Below are 25,987 nucleotides of genomic sequence, written 5' to 3'. Positions count from 1 at the left end.
TATAATCTAATTTACATTTGGAAACCCAAAGCAATTAAGTACACAAAGTACAGAAAGTTAATGTTCTTGTTTGGTGAAGCTACATTTGTATATTTTTTCACTTACTTCTGGGTGATTCTCATGGAGGGTATATTAGAATAGAGGAATTTTATGTTTATCAAGAGGGGAAATGAGTTTTCAATGAGTTTGAAATGAGTTTTAAAGCTGAAAAATACTGCTTTTCACAGCAGATTATATGTAACTATGACATGCATTGAAGACACAGTGCTAAATGAGATTTGACAGGAAATTCTTGTCCTTTTATAGTTCATGATGTAGTGGGGGACAGATGGACAAACAGTAAAAAAAAAAAAAAAGTAAAGGTTGTAGCTGATGTGTATAATGATATTTATTTATTTATTTATTTAAATGTATGAGAAAAATAGGGAAGAGATACAGATGAACAGATGGAGTGAAGAGCTAAGATAACTGTTAATTATCATAATAAATTCACAAATCACATCTGAGATCTGAAGGACACAGAAAATACCAGCTGAGTGAATGCCTGAGAAGGAACACTAAGAACAGAGTACTCACATGTTTGGAATCCACTTTCGTTATCAAGGAGGTAGATAGGATTCCTTTCTTGCTCTAAAACAAAATGATTCAAGCCTAGAATCTGAGGAAGGCAAAATATGAGAAAGCAGAAGAAACAAAGGTCCCTAGTATTTTGACCCAAACAAAAACTTCCTGGTTAACAGTTCTAGGGTAAGGGTCCTTACTGGTTCAAGGAACAGTGCTCCTCTATTTTCTTACATTTTACACTGTTCTCTTCAGCTGAAACCTGCAGCTGTGAAACAACACTGTGAAGAAGAGAAGGAAAGAATGTTCCTTTCTATTACAAGCAATAACTCCCAAATCTTTTACCCTTTCAAAGCCAATGAATACTAGAAGAGGGCATGTTTTGAGAAGGAAAATTGAACTGTTTATAAAAACGATAGTGTAATAAAAGGAAAGAGACTCCATCAAAGAAAGCATTCTTCATTTTAATCAACTCACTTACAAAAAATTCTCTTCTTAGGGAGAATTCCTAAAAGAAAAACAGAGCTTTGGGCAGTAGGGAATTTTTCTTCAGCCAAAAGTTGAAGACAAAATACCAAAAACACTTTAGATGCAGGGAGGCCCAGCAGTAATATATTGTCTTCACTACTGTGAACAGTAAAATGAAATTCAGTTGTCCTCACAAAACAAATAAGACACAATTGCAATGTACTTAATATAACAGTTTAAAATGGAGAATATTTAAAACTCAGAATTATATTTATATATTTTGCTTTTATTTTTTAAATTTATTAAAATTTTTTTTAAATGTTTATTGATTTTTTAGAGAGAGAGAGACAGAGAGACAGACAGACAGACAGACAGGCATAGGGAGAGACACAGAATCTGAAGCAGGCTCCAGGCTCTGAGCTGTCAGCACAGAGTCTGACGTGGAGCTCGAACTCACAAACCATGAGATCGTGGCCTGAGCTTAAGTCAGATGTTAAACTGACTGAGCCACCCACCCAAGTGCCCCTCTATATTTTGCTTATAAATCCTAAATTGTCACAATGCTCAGGGCTTCAGTAAATCAAATGGCTACCCAATTCAAATTTGACATATATCATGCTCTACAAGTCCAGTTTCCTAGGAACATTTTTCCCTTAAGTAACCTACCCAATATAAGGCCTGCCCTTCATACACAGGGCCTCTAGGCTCTCACTCTACCCAAGCAATTCAGACCAAGTGGATGGATGTTACCTTCCTGGTTATTATAAGCTTATGATTTTGTTTCCATTGTTTTCAGGTAACAGAAAAACAGGTTTAACACCACTTTAGTTGTAACTCTAACTGAAGAGTAACCAGACTAATTAAATCACCTCAAAGATTCTTGTGTTTAGTGTATTTACTAAAATCTGACAAAATCTGTATTTCCAGAGTTGCCTACTGCTGTTGCGAGACTCACTTGTCCAGTAAGGCAGGACTAGGTCCCAGGGAGTAAGAATGTATACAACGATTTATTTTGCTCTTCCTTCTGCATTAAATACATCTACTTCCTTGTGTTAGTGCAAATTACTTCTGTCAAGAACAAAAATCCACTATGCAACCAAGTAGAGGCATTATATGATTATCTGCTTTCAATACTTTCATATGTAAAATGGGGCTGATACCTTCCCTACTTAACTCAAAAAGATGTTGTAAAGGACAAATAAATATTTCTTTACGTGCTCTGCAAACCATAAAAGAACGTGAAAGCTATTTTTGCTAATCACATTACAAAGTTGTCAACGAAATATTTATGAGAAAGTATTATACAGACTATAATTATATTAGAAGACCATATACAAAAGAAATAGATTGTAAGGAAACCAAAATACTCAAAGTAATTATGTTAGGGTGGTAGAATTATGAATAATTACTTTCTACTTTGTTTTAACTTTCCAACATCCAGTAATATGGTCATGTTACTTTATTTTCTTTAATGATTAAACAAAATTTTTTTAATGTTTATTTAATGTTTATTTTTGAGAGGAGGGAGGGGCAGAGAGAAAGGCGGCAGAGGATGCGAGGCAGGCTCTGTGCTGACAGCAGAGAGCTTGATGCAGGGCTCGACTGTGAGATCATGACCTGAGCAGAAGTTGGCCACACAGGCGCCCTGATGGTTATGTTACTTTAAAAAGAGGAAATGCCATCAAGAATCCTAGACTTTTTTCTTTTTTTAAGAGACAGAGGGATAGAGAGAAAGAATCTTAAGCAGGCTCCATGCTCAGTGTTGAGCCCAATGCAGGGCTCAATTCCACGACCCTGGGATCAGGACCTGAGCCAAAATCAAGTCGGTTGCTTGACCGACTGAGCCACCCAGGCACCCCCAAGAATCACAGGCTTTTTAAACTTAAATTTTAATCTGACACACAATATATGAATACACTTTCTTTTCTAACATTTGACTACACATAAAGCTAAAATTCTCTTTGACCAGATTCTCTCCACCCCCCTCTCCAGAAAAATACACCATTAGAGGAGTTAACAGCTTACTGCTGAAAGGAGTCTTAGAGAGAATTTCTAGTGATATATTCATTTTCTCTCTTTCTCAAATCAGAATTAGCCCTACAGGGCAGAGAAGAGTAAATATGTCTAGCAGGAAACGTATGAGGGTATAGTTTATGAACTTTGTGTTTTATATTAAAAAATTCATTTAAATTCTGCATTCAATTTTATGAAACTGTTTATCTTAACACATGAATGTTTGAAACTACAGGAGACCAGGGGAAAGCATCTTGTACTCTTAAAATAGTAATATATTTCCTTATGAGTGCAATACCACATAGCACAGATTAGGTTTGCTTTCCTGAGAGATAACAGAGAGATTTTGATACTGAGAAAAAGAAGTGTTGTGACTTCCTCTTTCTTCTCTACCATACAGCAATATAATGACAAATCCTGCTATTGTCTAGAAGTGTATGGTTTACTCAATTTATACTCTGTTAATTTTCCAGATAAAATTATATGACAACACACTGCAATTATCATACAAAAATCTCATTTAATTATGGGAAAACAATCCATGACCATGAGTTTAATATGGCTTGGCATCTCCCTAAAAGGTTTAATTCTGAACATTACAATACATCTGAGGTTGATAAATGTATATTCTTATGTCACTGGTAGAAAAAGTAACAAGCTTTTTATAAATAAGTTATCATTTTACTTCTTGCTAATATATCTTCAGATATACTTCAAACAGAATATATTTACTCCATCTCCAATTCCACTGTCATTTCTTTCCCTTCAGAAATTTGACTCCAAATCTGGTTAGACGAAAAAGCTCATCATTACAGTGTTTTTCCACAGAAGCATCTTCTCTGGAGGCATTTATTCTTATTACAAAGTCTCTTGAAATATCTAATTTGGCTCTGGGTGTTTAGTAACATTAGCATATTTAAAAGAAAAAATTGGTAACTTAAAATCAAGATGTACCAATGTGAACTATGAGGAAATTCTACAACAAATTCACTCACAATTTTAGTGGCGGAACCGAAGGACTTCAAATTTTTGAGAAAGAATTATGTGCTGTATGAACTACTTAGCAGGGCAACCTGAGGCAACAGAAAGAGCTGCGGAGTCAGGGAGTCTGGTTCTGAGTTCAGGCCATGCCACCAACTAGCTGTGTCTTCTGGGACCATTAAACTGATCTGGCCCAAGTTTCTTCATCTGCTAATGAAGGACAAAATCAATTCTAAATTTGTTTAGGTGCCACACCATGACTGAACACCATGAAAGAATACATTAAACTAAGTGACAGAACTAAAAACAATTCTATAGGAATATATTAAAAATCCAATATTTATTTCTTTATATAATACATTTATATAAATATATATTATAAATATAATTCTATAACTTATAATGTACATAAATTTATAATAATTTACATACATTACAAAATCAAACCATAACCATGGGGGCACCTGGGTGGCCCAGTCAGTTGGGCATCCAACTCTTGATTTCATTTTTTTTTTTTTTAATTTTTTAACATTTATTCACTTTTGAGAGACAGGGCACAAGCAGGGGTAGGGCAGAGAGAGAGGGAGACACAGAATCTGAAGCAGGCTTCAGGCTCTGAAATGTCAGCACAGAGCCCGTTGCGGGGCTCGAACTCATGAGCTATGAGATCATGACCTGAGCCGAAGTTGGACACTCAACCAACTGCCACCCAGGCGCCCCCGACTCTTGATTTCAGCTCAGGTCATGATCCCAGGGTTGTGCAACCGAGTCTCGTGTTGGGTTCTGCACTGGGCATGGAGCCTGCTCAACATCCTCTCTCTCTCTCTCTCTCTCTCTCCCCCTCTCCCTCTCCCTCTACCCCTCTCCCCTGCTTTCATGCTCTTTCTCTAAAATAAAAAAAAAAAGAAAAATCATAACCATGAACATACATGTACATAAACAAAGTTCTTTAAGCACAGTATGCATTTCTGAATTCTTCTGTTAGTATTTATTTGCTATCTGGAAGTGAGTCATGGTTAAATAGTGAAGGCTCTATTATCAGACTGTCTGGATTCAGATCCCATCTTTTATTTTTTAGCTATGGAAATTGGGCAAGTTAGTATCTCTGAACCTGTTCTTTCACCTGTAAATGAGGATAATAATAGTGCCTACTACAGAAGTTATTTGAAGAATTAATCCATGTTAAGCAAGTAGTATGGTATCTATCACACGGTAAGAGCCTAATAATGATAGCAGTAATAGTGGCAAGCATTTGTATTATTTACTAAGTAACAGCACTATTCTAAGGGTTTTACATGTATTATCCCATTTAATCCTCACAACTACCATATGAGGCAGATACTACCATTAGCCTCTGTTTTATAGTGAACAAACTGATTCACACAGAGGATAAGTAATATAACCAAATTAACTGTGACAGTCATTATAGCTATTTACAAATATTTTTAGTTCTCCTTTCAGGAATAGAGTAAGATTACACCATGGAACTGAGAGTCAACTCATATATTTCAATGGAGTTTCTGTCATCATCCTTGCCTAACTGACCAAAAATAGTATAGCCCTGTTAACCCACTTTGGACAAGTAGCATGAGTGAGGAAAAAAGCCACTGAGATTCCATAGTGGTGTTGTTACCAAAGCAGTAACTAAGTCTATCCTGATAGTAAATTTCAGATTTGGTATCATAATTATCTACTTATTCACAGCTAATGCTGAAAGTTTAAGAATTAGGTTATGGGAGGGGCGCCTGGGTGGCTCAGTCAGCTGAGTCTGACTCTTAGTTTCAGCTCAGGTCATGATCTCACAGTGTGAGTTCGAGGCCCACATCGGGCTCCGTGCTGACAGCGTAGAGCCTGCCTGGGATTCTCTCTCTCTCCCTCTCTCTCTACCCCTCCCCCACTCACTCTCTGTCTCTCTCTCTCAAAAATAAATAAAGAAAACTTTTTTTAAAAAAGAATTAAATTATGGGAGAAAATAAAACAATTCTATGCATTTCTTTTTTTTTTTTGTTTTGATGTGTGAACCAATGAAAGTTTACCATTATCTACCTTAGTATCAGAATTTAAGAATTATTGGTCAAAATGTCTTCATAATCTTGGGCTAGGCAAAGACTTTATTTTTATTTATTTAAAAAATTTTTTTTGTTTAACATTTATTTATTTTTGAGAGACAGAGAGAGACAGAACATGAGTGGGGGAGGGGCAGAGAGAGAGAGAGAGACACAGAATCTGAAGCAGGCTCCAGGCTCTGAGCTGTCAGCTCAGAGCCCGATGTGGGGGTTGAACCCATGAACCCATGACCTGAACCGAAGTCGGACATTTAACCACTTAATCAACTGAGCCACTCAGGCGCCCCCAGGCAAAAACTTTTTAAAGAGGAAGCAAAAGGCACTCACCAGAGAAGAGAAAAATGATAAACTGGAGTTCATCAAAATTAAGAACATCTGTTCAGCAAAGATCATATTAAAAGTAAAAAAGTAAGCCACAGACAGAAATAATATTTGTAACATGTACATCCCCTGAAGACTCATATTCAGAGTGTATAAAGAACTCCTACAAATCAGTAAGGTGAAGAGAAATGATCCATTTTTTAAAAAAGGGTATACAAAATAAAGCAAGTACTTCATAAAAGAGCCCATCTAAATGATCAATAACCGTAGAAAAAGAAACACTACAGCTTATTCACCAAAATGGCTAAAATAAAAGACTGACAATACACAGTGTTGATAAGCATGAGGAGGAAATGAAATTCTCCTATGTTGCTGGTGGGAATTTAAATGTGCACAATCACTCTGGAAAACTGGCAGTAACTGCTAAAATTAACCTATCCTACGAACCAGCAATTGCATTCCTAGTAATATATTCTAGAGAAAGGAGTACTAATGTTCATCAAAAGACATGTATAAGAATGTGCATACATTTATGCACATACATTTAAGAATGTGCATATATTTAATAATAGCCCCATTATTAAAAACAGACTCAAAATGGAACCAACCCATTTCCATCAACAGTGGCAAGGATACATTATGGTATATTTCCACAACGAGATCGGCACAACATCTGCACAGATTGAACTACTGCTACATGCAACATAAATGAACCTCACAGACAAAAGGATGTCAAAAGAAACCGGACCCAGAGAGCAAATATTCTGTGAATCCATTTATGTGATGTTCAAGTACAGATAAAATTACTCTTTGGGGCACAAATCAGCATATCGGTTATCTAGGGTAGGGGGAAAGAGGGTACTGACAGGAGAGCCTTCTGAAGTGCTGGAAATATTCACTGGTGCCTATATATGTACAGATTTGTTGACTTGTTCATTTAACATTTGTGCACTTTACTGTTTTAAAGTTAGAAGAAAAAAAGGAAGCATTCGTTTAGGTAAGAATTCCAGGACTGACAGTTCCTACAAAGATCATCAGGTCTAACTACACATCCAAGGTTCAGGTCCCAACCTGAATGCTTCTCTTGAGAATGTCTGAAAGGCTCTGACCATTAGGATTTTCTTCATGATGAACTCCAAATCTATTCCTAAGGAGCTCCTGCCCTTGGGTTCTCATTCTACTCCTTTGGGGAAAAATAGAACAAGTGTTCTTGCTCCCTCTTCTAAATCATATTCCTTCAGTTATCCCAATACTCTCTGATGCCTGCTGAGATTCCTTTCAGCTCTAAAAATTCTAGAATTCTGTATTTTTATTAGTCCATATTTCTTTCATTTGCTTTCTCAGCATCTCTGTTGAACTCTACTCTTTCAACCAAAGTATTCTAAAGTTAAGTCAACCTGAGTTGATTACTAGCTTGTAGATCTTTAATCAAAATATGAATTTTAAATGTAGGTCAAAATTTACCGTATATAGCTGGTCACATCTGTATGCTTATGAGAGCAGGAAGGAACATCTCTCAATGATTAACACATTAGAATACCACAGTTCCTTATGAAAGATACCTAACTCACTTGGATTTGGAGAATGTCTACACCAAATGTTTAGGCAGGGACAATGAGAAGTGTATTTCTTAGATAAAAAATAAGTTAAGTCAGGGGTGATTAGTTTGGCCAGTACATACCAAATAAGGACGAATATATAGAAAGCACTGGTTATGTCTAAAGCGATGAATCAGAGCGGACTTCATGAACAAACATAAAAGTGTTTCTCTAACCTCAAAGAGCCAATTGAAGCATTGTGTATTTTAATGTCTCTACATTAAAAGTCTATAAAGTTCAGGAGATAAATATAAAACAAGAATGAGATTTTTTCACACTCAAGATAACGTATGTTCTGGTAGTACTCAGGCATTCTGTTCAAAAAGCCAAACACAGGGCACCTGGGTAGCTCAGCCAGTTGAGCATCTGACCCTTGGTTTCGGCTCAGGTCATGGTCTCACAGTTTGTGGGTTCGAGCCCTGTGTTGGGTTCTGCGCTGACTGTGCAGAGTCTGCTTGGGATTCTCTCTCTCCCCCTCTCTCTCTGCCTCTACCCAGCTTGTGTGTGCACTCTCTCTCTCAAAATATATAAACATTAAAAACCAAAAAAAGGAACTGCATTAAAAAAATTAAAAAGTCAACACTAAAAGTTTGCTTGTATTATCATTTCATATCTGTGATTGCCCTTTTATACAGCTACAATCTCATAGTCTTACCATTCTGTCCTTTATTTCACAGACTAATCAAGACAGATTTAAGATTATCTACAGATCATCTGCAACATGAATTATGCAAAATAAAATATATTCATTTCATGACTCTGGGGAAGTTTTGAGGCAGAATATAAAGTAAGAACAAGAAGGAAAATCTACCAACAGTAATGCTTTATTATTTGTTTTTTTAAATGTTTTAATGTTTATTTATTTTTGAGAGAGAGAGAGAGAGAGAGAGAGAGAGAGAGACAGACAGAGCATGAGTGGAGGAGGGGCAGAGAAAGAGGGAGACACAGAATCCGAAGCAGGCTCCAGGCACCAAGCTGTCAGCACAGAGCCCGACGCAGGCTTGAATCCACAAACTCCGAGGTCATGACCTGAGCCAAAGTTGGGACGCCCAACCAACTGAGCCACCCAGGTGCGCCAATAATGCTTTACTGGAATCTGAGAGAAAAAATCTTGCATGGCTGTGCTCTCCAAGACCAAAGGTGCCATGAAACTGATGTTTTTATGGATCTGGCACAGAAATATGGATGGATTAAATGCCTGAAGACAGTGAAGGTCATCTATCAGACTGAACCAGGGAAATCCTACACACAAGTAAAGATTCTCATCAGCAACAATGAACTGAACGCTTAAACTGCACACTGCTCAATGATGCACTGATTTACAAAGGAGAAAACTAAATGTGCTAGGATAGCCAAGTGAGTTTAGCATTTGACATCCAACTCTCAGACTTTTCTGAACTCCTCTGGAGGTATTGACTTTTTATTCATCTAACGCTTGGCACTTAACTCTGTTATCAGGGATCTTCCTTTCATGTGCTATAGGCAATTTACACTTAACAGCTATAAAACTGAATCCATCATCTTTTCCCCCAAATCTATTCCAGCCCCCATGTTCTCCATGTCAGTTGAGAGTACTCCACTCTGTCACTAAAGCAAAAAACCCGGAGTCCTTTTCAGCCATTTCCCCTGCTCTTCCCACCACACTGAATCTCTTACCAAGCCCAGCTGATTCTGTCCTCTCTTCTGTGTTCCTGTTATTATGCCCCAGTTAAAGCCTTTAGTTTTCTTGGCCTGAGTACACCAACAGCCTCCTACCTGTCCTTCCTGCCACCAATCTGTTTCCATACAGCTGCCAGTGATCATTCTAGAATACAAGTCTAATCATGCATATCACACCTTGTTTAAAATTATCCAAGAGGCTACCCACTGTCAAGTGTTTTTTTTTTACTATTTTCTTTTTAAATTTCTCTGTAAGTATAAAAGTTATGTTTGTTTTGAGTGTTTAAATTTCAAATTTTTTACAATATGAATACATTATTTTATCATTAGAATAAGCAATAACATTTGGCTCCGTAATAGCGAATGATCACCTTAAGCCAGTTTTGAGATCAGGAGAAGGAACCTTGACGTGTTTATATGAAATAGAACACAAAAAGTTTAAATTAAAACAACATTAAAAACAACTATATCTTCCCTGCACTGAAATCACATCTTTAGTACCCTCTATTTGTACTCACAGGTAATATCTCACAAATTTACCCTCTAGGGTGTAAGATGCATCTGGTTTGCCAATAAGACTGTTACATGGAGCTGGTAAATACTCAGTAAAAAGTTCAGCCTTGACCTTCTTAGTAAATAAAAGAACAATAAACTATATCAAATAGCTTATGTCCATGAAAGAAACACAATTATGAAAAGATAAAATAAATGAGTATCATAAGATTTAATGCTTCATATATACCTTTAGTTCTATTTATGATGGAGTTTACTCTTAATTTTTGAACTGGGAGATTATTTTCCACAGTATCATACATATTTAAACACATGTTTAAATTAGCTCTTCAAATTAACAAGTTACCAGACTAATTTCTAGTCTCTCCCATAACTGTTTATTTAAGTTTATTTATTTTTGAGGGAGAGGGAGAGACTGTGCGTAAGCAGGGGAGAGGCAGAGAGAGAATCCCAAGCAGGCTCTGTGCTGTCAGCGCACAGCCCAACGCAGGGCTTGAACCCATGAACTGTGAGATCATGACCTGACCTGAAATCAAGAGTCGGATGCTTAACCAACTGAGTCACCTAGGTGCCTCTCTCCCATAACCTTTTAACCACAGTATCTATGTTCTTTCCTGCAATACATTTCTATTACTATCAACTCCAAAATCTCTTGACAGTGAATGCCATTCAATATTATTATACATGCACTGCCAAGTAAGGTAGGAGAAGCTGTTAAACCAACTGAGATCCCATGATGCCAGTTAAATTTCAATCTGCCTTCTAGGCTCCCAAAACATGGCAGCACTATTGTAGTAAAGTAGGTTATAAGTTTTGGGCGATGTGATTTCCTTGAAAGACAAAGAGCAGAATGTAGAGCAGACTATTACAGGTCATAGCAAAGTAAGTTCAGATCTGTAGCTACAATTTATTTTTTTTATCATGCATACTTACTAAGTACTGAAACAATTAAACATGAAGCTCAGCTAAGAGTTGAACACACCAGGTTAAACACATGCTTAAGGAACAGTTTGGAAGAAAAAAAAACAGGAAATGATTTAATTAACAATGTAAGTGCTTAGGAGGAAAAAAGCTCTCACAATCATTATACTATACTCAAAAAATGATAAACCACTGAATTTAAATCCACTTAATCTATTTGAAAAACAGCATTTTGAATTTCAAATCTTTGAACTCAAGCCTCCTATCAGATGATATCAACTGTTGACTAACAAGATGGTGTCCTTGATATATAAAAACGGTTGTTTTACTATTGGCTAAGCATTTTCTATTTTTTAATAATAAAGATGCAATTACATCAATTCATCCTTAGTCTTCCACTCCCTTGGAGCAGCAATATTCATCTATAGGTTAGCACTCTAAGGTAGGATGCAAATAGAGATCAATTCCAATCCTATGCACCAGGATTATTTTATTACATCACAGACATTAAGCTGCACACAAAAATTGAGTTGTAATTTCTAGTGTGATAAAGTTTTACTTATCTAAAAAAAACATTAAACTCTTTGCAGAAATGACTACAACTCTAGAAATGGTGACATAGGCATAATAGGGAAGATTGTAAACAATGTATTTACGCTACTCCTTACCAATGATAGTGTTAAACAAATCAGAGAAGACACATAATTAGTGATGCCTGAAAGCTATGAAGATATGGTTGGCCCAAGTCTTTCTTGGTACAATAAATGAATCTGTACACTATCCTCAGTATCATGTATTGCTAGAGAAAGATTTTAATTAAACGCCAGGGAGAAGAAACCTGACAATTAGAATTTTCCAAGTAGTTTGTTTTGCTAGGAAATAAATGGGTAGCAGCTGACATTGTCTTTCTGGCAAAACAAAGCTGCTCTTTCCCCTTTTTTGAAATAAACATAAAAACCATTATGTTTATTTAATACACTCCCTAAATTGGCAATTAGCTTGAGAAGACTGTTCTTACATATGGCAGAGTTCCCTGTACTTGAAACTCCCCACCCCCTCTATAACCATAATGTACCACATTTATATATTGCTGTAATACTATAGAAAGAAATTCAAATATTCCTCTAATATATTATTTCACTAGCTCTAGAGTCACTAATCTACATTTTAAAAACCTGAAGAAAAAGCTGGCAGTAGCAACCAGAGGATTGTGAAATTCAGAAAGTTAATTAGTCATACCTGAGAGCAGACATTTTAAAACTCCTATGAGTCCTAATTTCATTGATATGAAAATAGCTATGAATGTCTGGTAAATGTGCAAATATCAATAAATAGATAAGGTTTAAAAATTATTTCATTAACAGAAAATTAACAATTAACTCTCTAAAGGGAGAGTAATGATGATGACGATGATGTCAGAAACTTTTCTAAGCACTCAAAATCCTCATTCCTGTTCTATTCCCCTTTCTCCACCACAGCCCTGAACCTACATAATTAGATGCACAATAAACATTTGGCATTTTTTTTTCAATTTATGGGAGAATTCTAAGTACAATATTTAGATTTTAGACATAAAGAATGCCTCATTTACAGTACATTAAGAAATATGATAAATCCTTAAAACTGTTCCTCTTGAAATGAAATTTATCTGGCCTAAAATTGGTAGTAAACAGGAATTTTTTTTTCATGTTAGTGGCCTGAACACTGCTTCAAATTGTTGGACTTACCATTTTCTACCAAATATACAATTTGGCATCTCATTTTATTGAAATTAGCTTAGAAACCATAAAAATTTTAATTAAAAAGTAAGTCTAAGATGAAGAAAACAAACACAAGCTCTTAAGAAAATAAAGAATATTCTGTAATACCAAATCATGATAGGTCTGTATAGCTTATAATACATACATGAAGACATAAGTATTATGAAATGTAGTTGTTTTTGCCTTGTGATTAAAAGGCGTGTCATATACTTATTGTGGTGGCATTTTGACATATTTATACGACCAAAGCAGCTAATAATCTTTACACAAACAATATTGTCAATCTCAGCAGTAAGCAAATGCAGTTAGACCACCTTTCCTTTTTAGTGCCCTAAGAATTACAAGAAAAAAAAAAAAAGGAATTACAAGAAAAAAAATTACTTAGTCAAGATTGCCACTGAGAACACTTTACCTCTAGTTTTTAAGAGCTTTAACCTAAGAAATGTGGGCAGGCATAGTCCTCTTTGGGGGCTTAAATAAAATCTGCCCACAACTGACAGTTCAGCTTACCACATAAAATATACATCACCGAGAAGACTGACTTACCATCAAAAATGGTCTCCAGGTAATACAATGATTACGCGGTGCCTTTCTCAGAGAGCAATTCTGAAGAAATAAAGGACTAAACCAAAGGGAACAAGTAACCCCTTCATGCTCCCAGGGTATAGGCACACATATGAAATGGTTCCTGACCTATACTTTACCTAAGGGGGCGTGCTATCTTTTCTCATTTACCATATTTACTAAACACATAACATGGGCATTTATTTAAGATACCAGACTACACCAGGGAACAAAACAATCTCTGTTGCCACAAACGTGATGGTTTGAGGTGAAAGACATCAAACAAATAGACCAATAAATAAAAATTAAAATAAAAAAATTCTATGAAGGAAACCAGCACACTATAAAATAATAGGAGTTGTCATTTAGACAGGGCACTTCTCCAAGGAGGGGGAGTGGAATGTTAAATAGGTACATTCCATGCTGAATAACTGGCTTTATCAGGCCTTGAGGTGAGAAAGAACTTGGTGCTTTGGAGGAAGTGAGAGAAGGCTGCAGAAAATTATAGGAAAGGAGAGCAGTAAAGAGAGAGGCAAAAACTAAATTCTGCAGAGATGTGGGGTTATGTTAAAGATTTGGGTTTTCTCCAAAGCATAAGAGCAAACCTAGAAAGAATTTTAAGGAAAGACATGATATATTTATACTTTTGAAAGGATCATTCTAAGTTCTGTGTGAAGAATGGACTAACGGGTAGTAAGAATGGATCTAGAAGGATCCATTGGTGGTGCGCGTGGGTGGCTCAGCTGGTTGAGTGTCCGACTCTTGATTTTGGCTCAAGTCATGATCTCATGGTCGTGGGATCAAGCCCTGCATTGAGCTCTGTGCTGAATGTGGAGCCTGCTTGGGATTCCCTGTCTGCTACCCTCCTCCCCAAATAAATAAATAAACAAATATTAAAAAAAAAAAAAGACTAGTTGTAAGCTATTGCAATAGTCTACCACAAAACGATGGTGGCTTGAAATAGGGTGCTGGGAGTGGAGATGTAGCATAGAGGGTGAATTCAAGATCTATTTAGGAAGCAAAATCAATATAATCTAGTAGTGGTCTGGATGGGCGTGTGTTTGTGTATGTTCATGCATGCGCATGTGCATGGTATGAAAGGTCTTAAGAATGATACAAGATGTTTAATTAGGAAGTTAGTAAATATTTTTGGAGTTCAGATTTCTAGACATCAGGAAGACCAAAGATGTAGAAATACAGAAGGAACAAGAGCTTAACACTGAATATGTTCACTGTAAGATGCTGTTGGGATAAATATCAAGTTGGAAGCTGGCTACGAGACCCTAGAGCTCAGAAGTCTGGACTGGAGATAGGAATTTAGGAATTTTCAGCACATATGGTAGCTGGTATTTTAAGTCAAGAATGTAAGAGATATCCTGGGGAGAGATGGTAGAATAAGAGTATTGAGTCCCGAGGAACTCCTTAATTAGAAGATGAACAGAGGAGTTCGCTAAGGTGTCCCAAAAGACATGAACAGAGGCAGTCAGAAAACCAGGAGTGAATGGGTCAGAGTACTTGAAGAAAAAAAGATAAACCCAAATGTTGCTGAGGTAACATGAGAATGTGAAAAATGTCTGTTTTTTGGCAACATGGAAGTTACTAGTGATCTGGCAAGAACCCTTTTGATGGAGTGGTAGGTGTAAATAGTGTGTGGGGTGTCTAGAAAAATAACATAACCCTTAAAATCATTTGGAAGAGGTTAAGTAAACTAAATGATACAAATTGTAAGTGCATACCTTGTGAAAAGTATGACTTTCACTTGCCTTGTAACCCCTCCCATTCTCTATCCCCATAAAAGTAACTAGTGTGAGTTCTAACACCATAAATTTGTTTTGTTCATTTTTGAACTTAATCCATACACTATATATTAATCTTTGTCTGGCTTCTTTTGTTCAGCAATATGCTTGATAATCATCCATGTTGTTACAATAATAATTTATTCACTCTTTCTGCTATTAAGGCTATTAATAATGTTACTATGAATACCCTTGTTCATTCTTGCCTTTGGTGAATGTATGTATAGATTTTTGTTGGGTATGCACCAGGCATAGCTAGATTAGAGGATACATGTATGTTTACTTTTAGAATATATAGCCAAAGTGACTTCCAAAATAGTTATAATGATTTACATACACATCTACCAGTAGCATGAGTTTCAGTTGTTCCACAGCAACAGTACTTGACATTGTCAGTCTTTTAAAATTTTAGCCATTTCATAGGTATGCAGTGGTATCTCACTATGGTTTTGATTTGAATTTATTCAATGATTAACAATTAATGGATGCATATTGGTCTTTGGATAATTTCTTTTGTGGAGCACCTTTCAAGTATTTTGTCCTTTTTGAAATTTGATGGTCTTTTTTTCTCTTACTGATTTTAAAGAGTACCACAAGTCCTTTACTGGATACATGGATTACAAGTCTGTCTTCTCACTCTGTGACTTGTTTGTTCACTCTTATAATAGTGTCATTTGATGAACAGAATTTCTTAATTTTAATAAAGTCCCATTAATCAATCTTCTCCTTCCTTTTTGGATCTTTACCTATTCCAAGATTGTTAGAATATTTTCAGTTTTTCTCTAAAATTTTATCTTTAACATTTAGATTTATGACCCAACTGGAATTGATTCTTGTTGTGAGGCAGGAATCAAGATTCATTTTTTTTCTCCCCACATGACCCAGCACTATTGATTGAAAAATCCATTCTTTCCCTACTGTATTGCAGTGCCTTTGCTGTCATAAGTAATCACATATATGGTACAATGTTTCTGGACTCTTTATTTTGTTCCATAGATCCATTTGTCTATCTCTGTGCAAATATGATGCTAATAACTGTAGCTTTATAGTAAACCCTGTCACTTGGTAATGAAAGTCATCCAGCTTTGTTAAGATTTCTTAACTACTCTTAGTCCTTTTCATGTCCATATGGATTTTAAAATCAATTTGTGGGGTGCCTGGGTGGCTCAGTCAGTTGAGATCTGACTCTTGATATCGGCTCAGGTCATGATCTTGTGGTTCCTGAGTTTGAGACACGTGTCAGGCTCCGTGCTGGCATTGTACAGCCTGCTTGGGATTATCTCTTTCTCCTTCTTTCTGTGCCCCTCCCCCGCTCATGCACGTGCATTCTCTCTCAAAATAAACTTAAAAAATGAAATCAATTTATCACTTCCTCTTTCTACCCTATACCTGGCATTTTTTTAGGATTCTACTTAAGCTATAAAACAATTTGGGAAGGAGTTAATCTTCACAGTACTGAGTTTCCCAATGTGACTACAGATTATTAGCTCTTAATTTCTGTCAAAGTCTCTGTCAAAAGGTCTTGCAAGACTTAAGTTCGATTTTTTTTTATTCAACTGTAAATGGTACTGTTTTTATAAATTTCATTTTCTAAATTTTTGTTGCTTGTATATAAATTTTGTATTTTGACCTTACATCAAGTAGCCTTGCTAAATTCATTTATTAATTCTAATAATTTGTAGATTCTTTTGGACTTTCTACATTCCCAAGTAATACAAATGTATTACTTGGTCCATGAAAGACTGGCGTGTAAATATCTTCTCTCCAAATGTCATGGTTGGGTTTTGGCATCATGGCTTTGCTGATTTCAGAAAACAAGTTGGATTCTATTTTGAGTAGGACTGGAGTTATTTGTTCTTTAAACATTTATCAGATTTCACCAGTAAAGTCACCTAGGTATGGTTTTCTTTGCAAACAAAATTTAAAGAATGGATTCAACATTTTTAACAGACAGTATTCATATATTCCATTTCTTCAATGTGCCAATTTTGGTAAAGTATGTTTACCATTTCACCTAAAATTTAACTCTGCTTGCATAAAGTTGTTTATAATATCTCTTACCATTTTAACATCTGTAAAATTTGTAGAGAAATGTCTTCTTTTTCGTTCCTAACATTGTGTTCTCTTTTTTTCTTGATCAGTATTGATAAAAGTCTGCGCATCTTACTGATTTTTTAAAGAACAAACTTGGCTTTGTTGATATTTCCTATTGTGCATTTGCTTTCTATTTCATTAATTTCTACATTTCATAATTTTTTTTCTATTTACTTTGGGTTTAATTTGCTGTTCTTTTCCCATTTTCTTGAGATGGATATTTAAATCACTGATTTTTGACTTTTTCTTTTCTAATACATGCATTTATACCTACAAATTTCCTATCAAATATAGCTTTAGAAGATTCAAATATATTTAGATATACTATATTTTCATTATCATTCTGTTGCAAATATGTTCTAATTCCATAGTGCTTTCTTTTTGATTCAAAGGGTTATTTGGAAATGTATTTTGTGGGGAGTTTACTAGCTACTTTTCTATAATCTATTTTTACTTAATTCTACTGTGGTTAGATAACATATTCTGGATTGAACTGGTTGAGGCTTTCTCTATGGCCCATCATATGATCTATTTTGGCAAAAGATGTGCATGAACTTGAAAAAAAAATTTTTGAAGCTGTATTACTAGACACGTACAAACTTACAGCCCTTACATTGCTGACAGAATGACCCTTTTAGGGTGTGTGGCTGGCTATCGGTGAAGTGTGAGACTCTTGATCTTGGGGTTATGGGTTTGAGCCCCGTGTCGAGGTTAGATTACTTAAAAAAATCTTAAAAAAATGACCCCTTTATAATTATGAAATATTCTTATTTCTAGTCATTCTTGTATTCAGGTCTACTGTATATTGCTATTAATATATATTATATATTATACCATGTATATTTTGTTTGGTGTTTATATGACATATGTTTTCCATTCTTTTACTTCCAGTCATTCTGAGTCTTTACATTTACAGTGTGTCTTTCATAAGCAGTACATGGTTGGATTAAAAACAAATCAATCTGACAATGATTGTGTTTTAATTATTTTTTAAATAAAATTTGGTTTCTACCTATTATGTTGTTATTGTTTCTGTCTCATCTGTTATATGTTCTTTTTCTCTTCTTTCCTTCTTTTGGATTAATCTACTAACTTTTTATTCTGTTTTTCTCTTAGGTATACATTCATTTAGTGTTCTTTTATTGGTTATACAAGAGAAACATCATTGACTTATTTTAGTCTAATAAAACATTAGTAACTGTATTTCCCAGACAATGCTAGGACCTTAGTATATTTCATTTCCATTTACACTGATCCCACCTTTTGTGTTACAATTATCATACATTTTAAATTTATATATAGTTAAAACCCCAAAAGACATTATTGTTTTATATAGTCAATATTAATGTGGCTGTATCCATCAGTAACAGTCTACATGTAATAAGTTGTTTCAGTTATTTTTCTGGAAATCTCTTTATGTCTCATTTACTTTGGAACAACATTTTCATTGGGAATAGAATTTTAGACTGATAAACAATTATTTTTTTAAGCACTTTAAAGATTTCATTCCTCTGTTTTTTTGACCTCCATTATTTCTGTTAAGAAGTCAGATGACAGTTTTATCATTGTTCTTTTGAATATGAAGGGTCGTTAATTCTCTGGATACTTTCAGCAGTTTTACTACAAAGTGCCCAAGTTTGGTACTCCTTGCATGTATTCTGCTTGGGATTTATTGCACTTTTGAAACCTACGTCTTGATGTCTTTTCATCAGTTTTGGAAAATTCTCAGTCATTATGTCAAAAGTTTAGCTAAGCTACTCCATGGTATCGCTGCCTTGGTGTCCATTTTGTTTGGCCAAGCAGCCGGGGGCGGGGGGCTTAAACTGACATTCCCCCCTCACGAAAGCACATGCCTTAGACAGTAGCCTGTAGTGTCACACATAAATGTAAGTTCCTCATATGACTTCCCCAACAGCCCTTATAATAACAAGGCCTCCCAGGGCTTTCCTCTTATGTGCCTCCTAGGTAAGATCCCCTTGGGGCTTACCAAAATTCTTTTCTTTTGGTTTCAATTGACGAGTCGAGCCTTAGCCTGGGAAGTCCAAAACACTTCACCCATGGAATCTCATAAAAGCAGATGTCCCAGGTCCTGTGGCTCTCTCTATCTGCACCCTCCCTTGATCTTCCCATGTGGTCCCTCAAGGGATCTATCTTAGCATCTATTTTTTTAAATCTACTAGTCACAGTCTGTGCCTGATAATCTGGATTACTTCTTTAACTGTTATCACTGCATTTTCTCTCAATCCTACTATTTTCATATGCCTGATAATTTTTGCTCTCAAAGGTAGATCTTGTATATGAAAAATTATGGAAGCTTTGGATGATATTACTTCCTTCAGAGAGAAATCATCCTCTCCTCTGGAGAGGAACAACAGAATAGATCATTTTATTTCCATCTGAAACTGAACTGATTTGAAGTTAGGTGGCAATTTTTGTAGGGCTCCCTCTCTACCTCTAGTTTGCCAACACTTAAGGGTGTATATAGTCCTTTAGGGAATCCTACTTGAGAGTCTGGGATGTTTATAGGTTCTTTCCTCCTTGGAGGGACCACAATTTTAACTTTTGTTTCTTAACATTATGAAATGGACAAAAATTTCACTCTGCTTTTCAGGGGTTTTGTGCTTAGCTTCTTAGCCTTTGACTCTGCGCAACAAATACCTTGAGGGAAAAATAAATTTAAAAAATCACTTCTTAGTGCCTAACCTTCTCTTCTAGGATTCTGGCCCTTCAGTCCTGGCCTCCCAGGGATCCCTAAACCCCAATTTTTGTGTACCTAGCCCTACACTTGTTCCTCTACTTCTAGCAGAATCATCTGCTAAGTTTCATAATTTCTTCTCTTGTACTATGAATTAAGCAAATTCCTACAGGGAAAAAATGAAGCATAGAACATATGCTTTGCAGTTCCCTGGGCTCCATAATTTTGGTTTCTTAAGTCCTGGCTATCTTAGTATGTCTCTGATGCTTTTTTTCTTTTTCTTTTTTGATATTTGCCTTTTCATGTTGTTCTCACCAAAAGCATTAGTCTGTAGCAACCTACTCCTTCAAAGCCAGAAGTGGAAGTCATAGCAAGGTTCTCAACTAAATCTCTACGGTCTACCAGCTGTGACTTTAGCAAGTTACTTAACCTAGATATTTAAACATTCTGAGTTTCAATTTTCTTTTATCTAAAATGAAAATACTACCTTATAAAGTTGTTATAAGGGTGTGAAGATTAAATGAAGCATATCTGTAAAAAGTCTAGTAACAAAAACACTTACTGGGGGCTTACTATGTGACAGGCACTTTATGTGGATTTAATGTAGATACGGTTATTATCTCCCATTTCCCTTTCAAGGTCACATAGTAGTAAGTGATGGAGCTAGAATTTGACTCTAGAGCACTTTTCTTACTAACTACTCAACACTACTTCCATAATATTGCCTTAGTACTGTGCCTGACACCAGTAAATGTTCAATAAATGTCAGTTATTATACAGGAAAAACAAATGCTTCAGAAATATATACAAATCACATAAATTTTCTACTGTTTTCTTCTATTTATTTTTTTCCTTTTTTGAAAAAAAACTTTGACAAAAAATTCTTAAGACATTTTTCTATGTATTTTAAAAGAAGCTATTGTGAAAAATGTCTAAGAGCCTACTGAACAGATAGATAATAATTTGCTCAACCATTTCTTTATTGTTGGATAGTTAGAAGGTTTCCACTTTTTTAGACAGATATCAGTGTTATTGACTTTTGTGCCTTTAACTATTTTCCTTATTTGAAGTATTTTCTCAGAATAAAATCCTATCAGTGCAATTACTGGCTCAAGACTATGAACACTTTATTACTGCTTATAAAACAGCTATATTGTTTCCCCAAAGAGTTGTGGTAATTGTGATAACCACCAGCAACAAAAATGAAAGGTCTGTGTTAAGAGAATAGGAATTAAAGTGATGGTGTACAGGAATGAAAGAAGTGTGGAGATGGGAAAGAGAATAAAGATACACATTTTGAGGCTAAGAAAGAAAAAAGTAGAGGATCTGGATATTATTTCTTGTGAAGGAGGGGTATTAGTTTCACTTAAAGGAGTAGGGATGGAAAAAGGACTGGGCTGTTTTGAAAATTCCAATGCTTGAATACAAATACACAAACATATACATCATAATTTTTTGTGAATAATGTTACTGCGTAAGTTTTCAAAAGATATGTTTCTCACCCTCATCAATGTAACACCGGATACAGATAAATATTATTTAGGTGTAATTTACAGAGAGATTGATACACCAGGGTTTAACTTGATCTTCAGTATCCCTTATTCTAACCTAATATTCTAATATTTAGTAATCTGGTGTGTGGATCTCTATTATTATTGTTTGAAGATATACAGAGAAATGATCTCTCTTAAGGATAATAAATTATAAAGAAAAATTATACATATAAACTACAAAATGACCACACACGTTATTGTTGTCCATTACTTCAGTCAATTTATATACTGAAAAAATTATTTTCCCAGTAAAATGTGCTGGGAAGCAGGAGGTGTATATTCTGGCACCAACTGTGTCATTTGCTTGGTGCATAATTTTGGGCCTTAACTGTCTTTGGACTATGTTTTATCTTACTAAAAGCCAGTACTGGAACATGGCATCTCTTGTTTAATTTTCCTAATCTTAAATTAGTTTAGTGAATATACTATACTTGAATAAAAATGAAAGAATCTCTCTTCTTTTGCTAACACCTACCATGATCTGAATACCGTATTAACCTTGTTACCAGGTTAGACTTGAAGTTATTATTATTTTTTTAATGATTATTTATTTTTGAGAGACAGAAAGAGACAGAGCATAAGTGGGGGAGTGCAGAGAGAGAGGGAGACACAGAATCCGAAGCAGGCTCCAGGCTCTGGCTGTCAGCACAGAGCCCGATGCAGGGCTCAAACCACAAACTGAGATCAAGACCTGAGTCGAAGTTGGACACTTAAGTGACAGAGCCACCCAGGTACCTTGAAATTATTATTTTAAAAGTTACTTTGTGGGACTCTCTTAGGGCCATTTGTCTGCTCCGTCTACTGTCAGATGAATCTCACTGTGTATACTCCAAGGCAGTTGCTTTCCTACCAGTGCCTTCATCCTCCTTTCCTCCCTTGTAGATTTTGGGACAGTATGTACCTGACTATTAGGAAAAAACAGAAAGGGCCCTGAAAATGTGGCTTACAGAGAGTCCTTCCTCTCTTTGTCTATGCATGATAGCCCCCCCAAGAAAAAAAATGAAACGAATGAAAAACTTCTCTGTTAACTGCTTCATTATGAGTAGAAGTAGGTGCCTGACTATTCAAATTCCACTTCAGATTTCTCTTCCAGCTTCTGTTAGCCCCTAGAAAATTTTAGTAGTGATACTGAGGGGTCATGGAGTATGAGAATGATAATTCACCTGAGAGGCATTCAAATCATGTCTCTATCACATATTAGTTAAGTGATTGTGGGCAAGTGATCTGAGGTCTCTAAGCCTCAATTTTCTCATATGTAAAATGAAGTTAACTAATACCTACAACACCAAATTATTAGAATCAAGTTAATCAAATGGTACTTGGAATCATGGCTAACTGTGGTTTGAAATGTGAGTATCATTTAGAAAATACAGTAGTTTCTAGGCTGATTCAAATTAGAGCTGGTTTCATTTCTAGGGTCCTAGAATGGGGGGAGCAAATATAAAGGCTTTGAATTCTTTCATGCTTCAATAGATGCCAATTCCATGGTATAGAAAATGGTATATTAAAAAAGCAAGAGCCAAAATAAAGACTAATTTTACATCTATTCAATTAGCCAAAAACTTGCTGTGAATTTATGACAAAAACAACATTCAAACATTGCTGGTGACATCAAAAATTAGTATGGCCTTTTAGAGAAATAATATAACTATTGTATCGAGAACTATAAAATGCCCATACTCTTAAAACGAATAAACCTACTCGGAAGACTTTATCCTAAGACAATAATTCAAATAAGGAAAATAGCTATCGTTTTACTTAATAGTGCCTGGCACATAAAAGGTACTCAAACATTTCTTCAAATGGATACCTTTATTTGCATTGACCCCTCCAGTCACTGCCTTTGGTTCCTTCTCATTTAAGATTTTCTATTCTTATCACCTCAGGAGTGTTAGAATCAAATTCTAATATCTTTGCTTAGTCTCTGTTCTGCAACTTTCCCCATTAGCTTCACTGTTGATTGCTAGCAGACCCCGTTGCCTTCTGATACTTTCACCCTCTAAACTCAGATGACCTTCACACAGAAACCAAGTTGACTATATACTACATTCTTGACCAAATCAAAAAGAAATCTGAAGATTCCTTCAAAATCCTAGGATGTCTTTTTGTTTTGTCAACACCTTTCTAGACTAATTGACTCACTGCCTGCTTCATTAAGACAGAAGACAGCCAGAAACCTTCATACCCATTCTTACCCGATCCTCCTTCTTTCTTAAAGATATAATTCACATATCTCTTTCGTGTACAATTAAGTGGTTTTTAAAATGCTGTTATATAAGGTATTCTAGTATCAAGGTTGTACAGCCATCACCTTATGTAATTCCAGAACATTTTCATTACTCACAAAAGCAACTCCATACCCATATGCAGTTACTCCCCATCCCCACCTCCAGCCTCTGGCATCTCTAATATACTGTCTCTGTGGATATCGCATACAAATGCAATCATACATTATGTGGCTTTCTGTGTCTGGCTATTTGAGTGTAACATTTTCAAGGTTCATCCATGTTACAGCATGTATCACTACCTCATTACTTTTTAGTGATGAATGATATTTCATTGTATGGCTATACTGTACTCATTCAACAATTGGTGAACATTCGGGTTTATTTCTATTGGCTTTTTGGCTCTCATGAATAATGCTATGAACATTTGCATAAAAGTTTTTGTGTGGATACATTTTAATTCTCTTGGGTATGCAAACTATGAGTGGAAACGCAAGTTAAGTACCTCTTGATATACAAATCTATTGTTTCCAAGTTCAGATAGCTTGGGTTATCTCTCACAATGCAAACAACTCCATACTGACCACTCCATTTTCACTCAAACACCTTAAGTCTTCAGAGTCTACACATATTAACTGCAACTTATTTCTTTCCAATTAAGTTGAGGGCAGGGATCAATTCTCACGGTTCTGATCATATACTAGACATTAAATATATGCTCATTGATACACTGACACCCTAAGATCCTCACAAATGTGAGAATGATGACTTACTCATCCCTTCATCTGGCAAATATTTGAGTTGTATGCTCGTCACTGCGCTTAATGTGTAAATTGTGGATAAAAGTTAATCAGTTTCGTCATACCCCAAATGCCAATTCGACTCCACAAATATTCACTGAATACTTATGATGTGAATGGCATTGTGCCAGGTATTTCAGCAGACATAGATAGGAATAAGATATAGTCTGCAGCCTTTTATGGCAGTACATAAACTCTACATACAAAAATAGCAACGACAAAAACAAACAGCAGCAGCAGCAGCACTGGATATTAAATGCCATAAGGAAAGTACAAAAGGCTCTGGAGGGTCAATGGGCAGAGTACATATGCTTGGGAGAGTGGAGTGAGAAGGACCGACATCAGAAAATACTTCTTGAAGTTGAAGGTGGTAGGGCTTCCAAGACGATGGCATTTTGATAGATAGGGATTCCTAGGAAAAGAGAAAGTGTTTCAGGCAGAAGATAGCAAGAACAAAGATTGAAAGGCTAAGTACAGTACAGAATTTTTTCAGAGACCAATCCTGTTAGGAATGTGTAGATGGGTAATGAGAGAAGGCTCTTGAATGTTAGGCTTAGCATTTAAATAGGTTTAGAAGAATCATTTGAAAGTCTTTCTGTAATGATTCAAATTACTTTGGTGATTCCTTAATCTTTTCTCAAAACTTTTCTAGTATGTGTATTTTCTAAAGTGATCGTGGAAATTAGAGATTTCTCCTTCCTACAAGGAATAAAAAATAAAGTCTTGATAGCTAACGAAGCAGGCTGATAGGAGAAGGCTTAATTTCAATAATTCTAGCACTGCATCTCCATACTTTTTGGGGACATGTAAGGCTTAAAACACACAGGCAGTCAAATCCTAACGGTCAAAATAGCAGAAGCAAGACTAGGAATAAAATAATTGTGTTCATTAAGCTCCTGACACCAGGCACTGTGCTTGGTGATTTACACAGAATATCTCTGATCCACCAAACAACCCTATTTAGGTTTATGGCAACTGAGGATTAGAGAGATCAAGTAAAATGCTTAAGGTAACAACCTCAGTTAGTAAAAGGTGGACACCAGTTTTGAAACCAGACCTCTCTGTTACCCTATTTTCTCTATTGCTCATTTTTGTGTTTACTATATAAAGGAGGACAGAATGGCAAGTTCATGATGTATGTATCAATGAACAGGACTACATATTTAACAGAGGGGCTTTAATGGTCTGGAGGAAAACTAGGCTGAAATATTCAAAACTGGTTTTAGAACGGCTTAATGATCAAGATCAAGAGAGATGAAATTTAGGGCTGCTTCTTGAAGGAATACGGACAATGATTATACAATCAATCCTATTTAGGAATGCCAAGGGAGCAATATTCCACTTCTCATTTGGAGACAGTAAACTCCAACAGAATATGGATATTTGTCCATACTCACTG

At 35.7% G+C, this 25,987-nt stretch overlaps 1 protein-coding gene across 6 annotated transcripts in view; it reads right to left on the bottom strand.

Annotated features, from left to right (window-relative positions):
* The window catches only part of HMG20A (high mobility group 20A), a 67,613-nt gene that overhangs the window by 38,783 nt on the left and 2,843 nt on the right, over positions 1–25,987 (bottom strand). For 2 of the 6 annotated variants that reach the window (XM_027067826.2, XM_053223704.1), the window contains exon 2: positions 577–658. The exons of 2 other annotated variants lie outside the window; for them this stretch is intronic. The gene's annotated coding sequence lies outside the window, so the exon portion shown is untranslated. Of the gene's footprint in view, positions 1–576; positions 659–22,324; positions 22,350–22,413; positions 22,465–25,987 lie in introns of those variants that run through there. 2 more of the 6 variants (XM_053223705.1, XM_053223706.1) reach the window with 2 other exon arrangements.

This window comes from Acinonyx jubatus, chromosome B3, assembly GCF_027475565.1.
Source record: "Acinonyx jubatus isolate Ajub_Pintada_27869175 chromosome B3, VMU_Ajub_asm_v1.0, whole genome shotgun sequence".
Taxonomy (NCBI): Eukaryota; Metazoa; Chordata; class Mammalia; order Carnivora; family Felidae; genus Acinonyx; species Acinonyx jubatus.
This window is presented reverse-complemented; position numbering and strand designations above follow the sequence as displayed.